The sequence below is a fragment of the Dendropsophus ebraccatus genome, chromosome 11 (genome assembly GCF_027789765.1).
Source record: "Dendropsophus ebraccatus isolate aDenEbr1 chromosome 11, aDenEbr1.pat, whole genome shotgun sequence".
NCBI classification, from domain to species: Eukaryota; Metazoa; Chordata; class Amphibia; order Anura; family Hylidae; genus Dendropsophus; species Dendropsophus ebraccatus.
The window spans coordinates 101,240,584-101,250,546 of record NC_091464.1 but is presented as its reverse complement, the minus strand read 5'-3'; the positions used below and the strand labels follow the sequence as shown (position 1 = coordinate 101,250,546).

The 9,963-nt window shown below is 47.0% G+C and overlaps 1 long non-coding RNA gene across 1 annotated transcript in view; it reads right to left on the bottom strand.

The window, feature by feature from the left end:
- The window catches only part of LOC138768028 (uncharacterized), a 31,744-nt gene extending 23,911 nt beyond the window's left edge, over positions 1–7,833 (bottom strand). Inside the window, exon 1 of the long non-coding RNA XR_011358917.1 lies at positions 7,734–7,833. This is a non-coding gene — a long non-coding RNA (uncharacterized lncRNA). The remainder of the gene's footprint in view (positions 1–7,733) is intronic.
- Between the last annotated feature and the right edge of the window lie 2,130 nt (positions 7,834–9,963).

Sequence of the window (9,963 nt, the reverse complement as noted above, 5' to 3'; positions counted from 1 at the left end):
AATAGGGAGTTGAGGAAATGGGATTCACCCGGGGTCGGTGTACAGGGGTTCATGATGTATCATGATGGTGGGGGGGGGGAATACATTCAGGGTCGGGGTATTGGAGTCCATGACCTATCGGGGTTGGGGTATTGGAGTCCATGACGTATCACGCTCCTCTCAGTCTATGGCAGGCAGTGACGTATTGTGCCACTATAGTCGCTGTGGTCTCTTCTTCTCCCAGCAGGATGGGTAGTTTCTCTTCCTCCTCCATGGTGGGGAAGCCTGGGAGGAGGTTGGAGAGTCTCCTATAGTGAGTGTCCCTCACTGCTGAGTATTTGGAGCAGTGTAGCAGGAAGTGGGCCTCATCCTCCACGGCCTCCTGGTCGCACTGCTGGCACAGTCTGCTCTCCCTGGGGATGTAGCTCTGTCGGTGCCGCCCAGTTTCAATGGCCAGGTTGTGGGCGCTCAGTCTGTAGCGGCTCAGGATCTTCCGGTCTCTGGGGTTGGGAAGCTCCTCCAGATATGGGGCCAGTCTGTATTCCCTCTGCAGGCTCTGGTACACGGCCAGCTTCTGGGATGCCCTGACCTCCTCTCTCCATTCTTGGACGTAGTCTTCTTGTCTCCTGGTTATTGTGTTCCTGATCCCGGCTTTTGTGAGCTGGTATGGTGGGATTGTCTGGTTGGGCTGGGTTCCAGAGAGTATGTTTTGGGGCTCTGCTTTGCCTGGGGCCCCTTGGTGTAGCAAGGCTTTATGGTGATAGGAACCTTCACTACTACCATGTAGGTGACCCCAGAATGACAGCGCCCTCTTCTGGATAGTTAGGTGCAGGGGGAATCTGCCCAGCTCTGCTCTACAGGCACAGTTAGAGGTGCTCCGATGGACCTGGAGGAGATGCTTACAGAACTCCAGATGGAAGATTTCCGTTGGGCTGGAATCCCATTTTGACCAGTCGGGGTATGTGTGAGGACCCCAGACCTCGCTGCCATACAGGAGAATTGGTGCAATAATGGAGTCAAAGATTTTAAGCCAAACCCTGACAGGTGGCTTAAGGTGGTAGAATTGTCTTCTGATGGTGTAGAAGGTTTTGCAGGCTTTGTCTCTCAGCATCTCGATGGCAGATTTGAAGCTCCCCGTCTGTTCTATTATCAGGCCCAGGTAGGTGTAGCTGCTGGTGGGTGTAAGGGGCTGGTTGTGTAGCGTGAAGGTAGGGGACCCGGCTGACTTTGTTTTCCTTCTCTGGAACACCACAGTGTTGGTCTTTTTGAGGTTGATGGGTAGAGCCCATGTGGTGCTGAACTTCTCCAGGATGGCTAGCTGGTCTTGGAGACCTTTCTCAGATGATGATAGGAGGAGAAGGTCATCCGCATACAGAAGGAATTTCACCTCGGTGTCATGGAGGGTGAGACCTGGTGTTGGGGAGGACTCCAGGGCTACTGCTAGCTCATTGATATAAATGTTGAAGAGTGTTGGGCTGAGGCAGCAGCCCTGCCTGACTCCTCGGCTCTGCTGGAAATAAGCCGTTCTCTTCCCATTTACCTTCACGCAGCATTGGTTCCCAGTGTAGGAACTTTTGATAACATCATAGGTCTTTCCCCCTATTCCACTCTCCAGCAATTTTAGAAGCAATCCTGGGTGCCACACCGAATCGAAAGCCTTTTTGAAGTCCACAAAACAGGCGTATATTTTTCCTTTCTTTGTGTTGTGGACGTGGCTCTGGATGAGGCGGTGCAGGGTATAGACATGGTCCGTGGTGCGGTGGTTCGGCATGAACCCTGCTTGGCTTTTGCTGAGGATATTGTGCTGGGTGAGGAAGCTGAGGATTCTCTGGTTCAGGATGTTGTTGAAGAGTTTCCCCAGGTTGCTGCTGACACATACCCCCCGATAGTTGGCCGGGTCATACCTGTCCCCGCTCTTGTGTATTGGGGTTATGACACCTTGGTTCCAGGCACGAGGGAAGTAGCCAGAGCTCAGCACAATGTTGTACAGTTTTGCTATGGCCGCCTGTATTGCTGGTGGGCTGTACTTGATCATTTCGGGGGGGATGCCGTCAGTACCGCTGGCTTTCTTACACCTTATAGTTGATAGTCTCTCAGAAATCTCCTGCGGTGTTATAGGTAAATCCAGAGGGTTTTGGAAGTCCTTCAGTATCTCCTCCATGGTCTTCAGTTTTGATATAATTTGTTCTTGGTCCGGGTTCCGTTCCTCTTTCGGGATGTCTCCATAGAGGTTTTTGAAATATTGGAGCCAGATGTTGCCGCTCTGAATGTGGAGGGTGTTTTTCTTTCCCTTTGTGCCCAGGTGGTTCCATAGTTCCCAGAAGGAGTTTTCTTGGAGGGCGTCTTGGAGCTGGGTGAGCTTGGTTAAGGTGTACTCCTGTTTTTTCCTTCTGAGAAGGGTTTTGTATTGCCTTTGTATTGTGTCATAGGCCTCCCGCAGTTTAGTGTTGTTGGGGTCCCTGTGCTTTTTATTTGAGGCCGATCTTAGGGTCTTCCGTACACCTTTGCACTCCTTATCAAACCAAGCGCTAGGATTTTTTTCTTTTGTCTTCTTGTGGCTACTCTTTTGCAGGTCAGCCATTTCTGCCATGGTGTAGAATATATTATTAAGATCCCTTACCGCTTGGTCCACTCCTTCTGGGTTACTCTGGTACACCTTGTTGTTAAAGTTGTTGAGCATCCCTTGGATTTTTGGTCCAGTGTGTATCTCTTTATACTTGAGAGACGACATCTTGGACCACTTGTAGGATGGATGTAATGGGAAAAGTCCGGCCTGATGGGGTTTTTGTCCCGGTGGTTTGTTTGTGGACTTAATATAAAGGACTATCTGGTTATGGTCCGACAGGTGTGATTGTGGATTGACTATGAAGGCCCCAATGTCTGAATGGCCCATATCTGTGATGGCGTAGTCCACTACACTGCTGCCCACATGGGAGTTTAAGGTAGTCCTTCCTAGGGAGTCTCCCTTGGTGCGACCATTGAGGATGTGAAGCCCCAAACTTCGGCAGAGATTCAACAATTTTTTGCCGCTCTTGTTCACTGTGCTGTCATAGCTGTTCCTCTCCATGTGTACTGAGCTATCACATTCAGTCTCTGCCCCATATATATAGATGTTTCCGTCTGCGGTCAGGTAGTCTCTTTCCCTACCTGTTCTGGCATTGAGATCTCCAGTTATGAGGACTTTTCCGCGGGTTTGATAGTGGGCGGCTTCCCTTTGCAGGATTTCGAAGGTTTCAGGGTTGTGGTAAGGGGACTCTGGCGGTGGTATGTAGGCAGCGCATAGGTAGATGTCAGATTGGGCGGTGAGGATGGAGCGGTCTATTCTAATCCAGATGTGGCTGTCTCCTCGCTTCACCGGTCTGATCTGCTGATGGAACTCCGCTTTGTACCACACTAGTATTCCTCCTGAACAGCGGCCTAGTTTGGTGGTTTTGTTTTTCAGGGCCGGGACAAAGATTTCCCTGTATCCAGTGGGCACCAGGGACTCACTCTCTGCTTTAGTCCAGGTTTCTAGGAGGATTTGGATGTCACTATTTTCCAGACTCTGGGTGAAGTCCGGATCGTTTACTTTACATCCAAAGGCTGAAGCGTTCAGACCTTGGATGTTCCAACTGCTGATAATAAAGGATGTCATAGGGGGTCTGTATACCTTGTAATGAGCTGGATGTGTAGGACGGTCTGGGGGTCTGACTGGTTCTGGCATGGTAGACAAGGCTTGTGTTGTCCAGTCACATGAGTATCCTACTAAGGGTTCTGAGCAGGGTCTTTATCTCGTCTAGGTCTCTGCTCTTTATTTCTCGGTGTGAGGCAGGTGGTTTTCTCCATGGTTTTTGCCTTTGGTGGTCTGATTTGGGGTATGGGGCCATGTTTTCAGTTTGTGGTGTGGCACATGATGCTTGAGGTGTTTGGGTTGTTGGTGGCGTTTCCCTGTTGTCTCTGGTTTGGCCTGTGTGGGGTCTAGGACGGGGGGTTCTGTTTAGTACAATGTCCTTTATTTCTTTGGCCAGGAGGCTGACCCCTTGCTTGTTGAGGTGTTTGCTGTCGTATAGGTGGCGGTGGTTGATGTTGGGGTGTTGTGCCAGGGTGATGTTTGGCACTGAGCTGATCTTAGCTGCTAGGTCGTTGTTAATGGTCTGGATGGTATCGCTGGCCACATCCTTTCTAGGCAGCAGGGTGGACACTATTATTTTACTGGTCGGGAACTTCTTTTGTGCAGTTTTTGCCAGCTGGGTCAGCTGTTCAGCAATTTGTTGCTGCTGGTCTTGGAGATTGTTTGTACCTGTATGTATGACTAGATTGGTTGGGTTGGTAAAGTGTGGTTCATTGATAACTGCTGTGACTTGTTCAATGGTTGCACAATTAATTTTCTTAACCCTAATTTTGGGGAAAAGTCGCCTCATGTTAAGGTATTTCCCATTAGAGTCTATGATTAGTACGGTATCAGTGTCCCCGCGTTGGGGCTTACGGGCTGCTTGCTGTATGGTTTCCTGGGTGCCACTTGGTTGTGTTGCTGGGTCTTTGTGCTGGTCTGTGCTAGCGGCTCTGATAGTTGTTGGCTCTCTCTCCATCTGGATCAGTCCGCCGTTGGTTGGTATGGTCACATTTATTTCTGGTGTTGTTGGTCTGTTCCGGATCTCTGATATAAAGTCCTGGATGCTGGCTGCCATTGTGCCTGTGCTCCCCCCTGGGCCCCCGTCCTGGTTCTGGATTTGTCTCTTTAGATCTGTTATCTCATGTTGTAGCTTGATGTTTTCTTGTTGGAGGGCTTGTACTTTACATTGCATTTCTCCTAGAGCTGCTGTGAATTCACATTTCAGTTTGTTTATTTCATTAAGTGCTTTGTCGTTTGCATTTTTGTCACTTTGGTTTCTTTGAAGTTCCTCCTTGAACTGTACAAAGTCTCTCTCCAATTGAGATAAGCAGTCTCTGAGAATGTTGGGTGTTGGGTGGGAAGCATCCTCACCTACAGACACAGGGGGGTCCTTGGGGACTGTCTCTGGTTTTTGCTCTTGCTTGTGTTTTTGAGCTTCGTTTTTAATATCAGGAAATGTTCTTTCAAACTGAGTGAGGTTATCCTCAGTTCCTTGTACCATGATGGTGCCAGTGTTATAGATGTTTATGGTGAGTACTGTGTCCTCCTCATCCCCAGTTTCCTTTACCCTGATCTGCCGGCCCCGGTTGATGCCGCCCTTTGAGATGTTTTCATAATAGTTGCAGAAGGCTTTGTTCCAGGCATTGGGCTGCTCGGTGAAGAAGACCACATCCGTTTTCCTCCTAATTGGCTCTTTATAAGTAAAGTCGGCATAGAGGGTCTCTGGATTCTGTCTGATGGTGGCATCTTTTATGGCTTTCCTTGCCTGAATGCTCCGCAGCCCTTCTGAGTATGTTATCTCCAGGATGTCTGACCCCCTGCTGGCTGAGGCTGCCTGGCTCCTCTGCTCATCTATGTTGCTGGACTTTACGTGGTCTAAATTGTGATTTTGCATGTTTTAAATATTATCCTTATTTCTATGGAGTTTGGTCTCTAGCAGTTTCTGGTGAGGGTGTAGGGGTTGGTGTTGGAGCAGGAGCTCTTACCTGTGGCTGCTGAGGATCTTTGGACTCTTGAGGTTGATGGTCCTTGTAGCCTTGTGGTCTGTCTTGATGATTGTTGGCTGTCCTCAAAGCAAGATTCTTGTTTTGTCCTTTAAATCCAAAAAAAGTTTTTCCTTTTTATGAAGAGCTTTAGTGCTGCTCGCTTCTGTATCCCATGGAGTTTGTATTTCCCAGGTTTCGTCTTAGAATTTGCTCATTACAAGGTATAAAGTGATGAAAACTCAGGAGCTCATGTTCAGTGCTGCTTACTCCTGGACTGCTGGGCGGGATCTATCTATCTATCTCCTATCTATCTCCTATCTATCTATCTCCTACCTATCTCCTATCTATCTATCTATCTATCTATCTATCTATCTATCTATCTATCTATCCATCTATCCATCCATCTATCTATCTATCTCCTATCTATCTCCTATCTATCTATCTATCTATCTATCTATCTATCTATCTATCTATCTCCTATCTATCTATCTCCTATCTATCTATCTCCTATCTATCTATCTATCTATCTCCTATCTATCTATCTCCTATCTATCTATCTCCTATCTATCTATCTCCTATCTATCTATCTCCTATCTATCATCTATCTATCTATCTCCTATCTATCTATCTATCTATCTATCTATCTATCTATCTATCTATCTATCTATCTATCTCCTATCTATCTATCTATCTATCTATCTATCTATTATCTATCTATCTCCTATCTATCTATCTATCTCCTATCTATCTATCTATCTCCTATCTATCTCCTATCTATCTCCTATCTATCTCCTATCTATCTCCTATCTATCTATCTCCTATCTATCTCCTATCTATCTATCTCCTATCTATCTCCTATCTATCTATCTATCTCCTATCTATCTCCTATCTATCTATCTCCTATCTCCTATCTATCTATCTCCTATCTCCTATCTATCTATCTATCTATGTCCTATCTATCTCCTATATATCTCCTATCTATCTATCTATCTATCTATCTATCTCCTATCTATCTATCTATCTATCTATCTATCTCCTATCTATCTATCTATCTATCTATCTCCTATCTCCTATCTATCTATCTCCTATCTATCTCCTATCTATCTATCTCCTATCTATCTCCTATCTATCTCCTATCTATCTATCTATCTATCTATCTATCTATCTATCTATCTATCCATCTATCTATCCATCTATCTCCTATCTATCTCCTATCTATCTATCCATCTATCTATCTTAGCTGGCTGTGTAAGTGGGATTGGTTTGTATTTAGCTATGTGCATGGGAATAGGTAGATGTATTGTTATGCCAGCTGTTCGGCCATAAACCTCCCCAGTAGTGTCACCATTGGAGGACACAGTTGTTGTTATTGCCCAAATGCATGTAGCTGTAATTGTACAACCACATTGTGCTTGATAAACATGTACAAGGCCTGGGAAACTTCCATTCATGGTCATCAGTGGTCTACATAGACATAGAAGCCCATCACCCCCCACCCAAACTTACTATAAAGGTCGGGGGTATGTAGCTTCTAGTCAGCCTCAGCTGGGACCATGGATGGAAGGTGCCCAGCACCCTGGTGGTCATCGAGCGAGATGGGTGTATATTAGTCCATAATATACAAAGGGGCTCCCCATTTCATTGTGGAAGGAACAACCATGCATCTGTCCCATCTGTAACTGCAGCTAAGTATAATTCTATGTAATAAATCTCTTATTTTTCTATAAATCTGTGTGGTTATGGCCTTCTCAGACTATTATCAAAAGCAACCGGTTACAGTGAAAAACACCTATTTGGCCATTTGGAGGGTGAAACCGGAAGCTGGGGGATTTGAACGCATATCAAATATTTATCGAATATTCGGGGGATATTCGTACGAATATTGAATATTCGAATATCTCACTATTTGATCGAATGTCTATTCGATTGAACAGTATTCGCTCATCACTATTGGTTAGGGTTGCAGTCTGCTCAGAAGAAATACTCCGAGTTCCTTAAGAAAAAGGTACAACCTAAACAATTCTTCCAGGGTCAGAGGGGGTTAGTTGAAGGAGGCAAACCGAATAGAATACTAGCTAATATTCTCTAAGACCAAAGAAATAGGCAAGATATAACTAGTATAAGGGGGAGGTAACGGGTAAGGTAGAGATAGAAAAGGAGTTTTTGAATTTCTTTACCTCATTATATAGATGGGGCAGTTCGGCCGGAGAGAGATTAATGAGTTCTCTGGATCTTCCAGCTCTCCGGGACTCTCGTGATGTGTTAGTGACTCTCGTGATGTGTTAGGGACTCTCGTGAGGTGTTAGTGACTCTCGTGATGTGTTAGTGACTCTCGTGATGTGTTAGTGACTCTCGTGATGTGTTAGTGACTCTCGTGATGTGTTAGTGACTCTCGTGATGTGTTAGTGACTCTCGTGATGTGTTAGTGACTCTCGTGATATGTTAGTGACTCTCGTGATGTGTTAGTGACTCTCGTGATGTGTTAGTGACTCTCGTGATGTGTTAGTGACTCTCGTGAGGTGTTAGTGACTCTCGTGATGTGTTAGTGACTCTCGTGATGTGTTAGTGACTCTCGTGAGGTGTTAGATCGTGACATCTCTTCTAAGGAGCTATTTCTGGTAATTCCTCCCCGGCACTGATGGTCTTCCTTTCCAGATTTACAGACATTTTTCTAGCTCTCTCCTTCCCATGCTGCTTGAGGTTTTTAATGAATCCTGTAAGAGAGGGAAACGTCCGGGATCCATGAGGGAAGCACAGATAAAAAAAGGAAAAGATCTGAAATGGGGTCATATCGTCCCATTTCTCTACACAGATGTTAAATTATTTGCCAAAATTATAGCCAGGATATTGACTGGTGTGATTGGAACCTTAATTGGCCCTGAGCAAGGGGGTTTTATTCCAGGTCGCACTGTACATGACAATGAGTATTCGCCAATATCCAACATGGGGTCCCGGGTTCCCGCTCCATCCTGTCCTTAGATGCCACTAAGGCGTTTGACAGGGTGGAGCGACTTTAGATAAGATGGGGCTAGGCCCTCGGTTGGTGGGTTGGATTCGTACCCTATATGATTCCCCCCTTGCGAGATTGTCTATTAATGGTCGCATGTCCGAATCTTTTCCTTTGAGCAGAGGTACCCGTCAGGGGTGTCCCCTCTCTCCTTTATGATTTGCTATTTATATTGAACCTCTGGCAGCATGGGTCCGGCAGCGCTCTGAATTTAGAGGCTTTGGGATGGAAGGAGCGGAAAGTAAAATCCTTTTATATGCGGATGATCTGTTATTGTTTGTAGTGGATCCTGTTAATACTATTCCCGGTATAATTACTTCACTGGAAGGATTTGGAGCCTTTTCAGGATTTGAGGTGAATTGGAGTAAATCATGTCTTTTACCTATAGATGAGGACAGTGGCGGATTAAATGTACCCTGGGCCCCGGGCTGTCCACCCAACCTGGGCCCCCCCCCGGTCAATCTGCCCACATTATAATCCGCTACTGCCCCCCCCCACCACTGTCCCCAATAAACACTGCCTGCCTCCCCTCCCTGCTGGCCCCAATAAACATAATGTTTGGTCCCTTGCTGCTACCCCCAGTAAGCATTGCCCACCCCACCTCCACTGCCCCCAATAAACATATTGCCACCTCACCTGGTCCCCTGATGTTGCCCCCCCAAGGTCACAGCAGCACAGAGGATGTCAGGAGAGGAGGGTGCTGATCTTATAGGAGAGGTCACAGCAGCACAGAGGATGTCAGGAGAGGAGGGTGCTGATCTTATAGGAGAGGTCACAGCAGCACAGAGGATGTCAGGAGAGGAGGGGGCTGATCTTATAGGGGAGGACACAGCAGCACAGAGGATGTCAGGAGAGGAGGGTGCTGATCTTATAGGAGAGGTCCGAGCAGCACAGAGGATGTCAGGAGAAGAGGGTGCTGATCTTATAGGAGAGGTCCGAGCAGCACAGAGGATGTCAGGAGAGGAGGGTGCTAATCCTATAGGAGATAGTCCCCCTTTATAGATGGTCCCCCTCTTTCACCCCTTATAGATGGTCCCCCTCTTTCCCCCTTATAGATGGTCCCCCTCTTTCCCCCTCTATAGATGGTCCCTCTCTTTCCCCCCTTATAGATGGTCCCTCTCTTTCCCCCCTTATAGATGGTCCCTCTCTTTTCCCCCTCTATAGATGGTCCCCCTCTCCCCCCTCCCTTATAGATGATCCCCCTCTCCCCCCTCCCTTATAGATGGTCTCCCTCTTTCCCCCTCTATAGATGGTCCCCCTCTTTCCCCCCTTTATAGATGGTCCCCCTCTTCCCCCCTCTATAGATGGTCCCCCTCTTTCCCCCTCTATACATGGTCCCCCTCTTTCCCCCTCTATAGATGGTCCCCCTCTTTCCCCCTCTATAGATGGTCCCCCCTCTT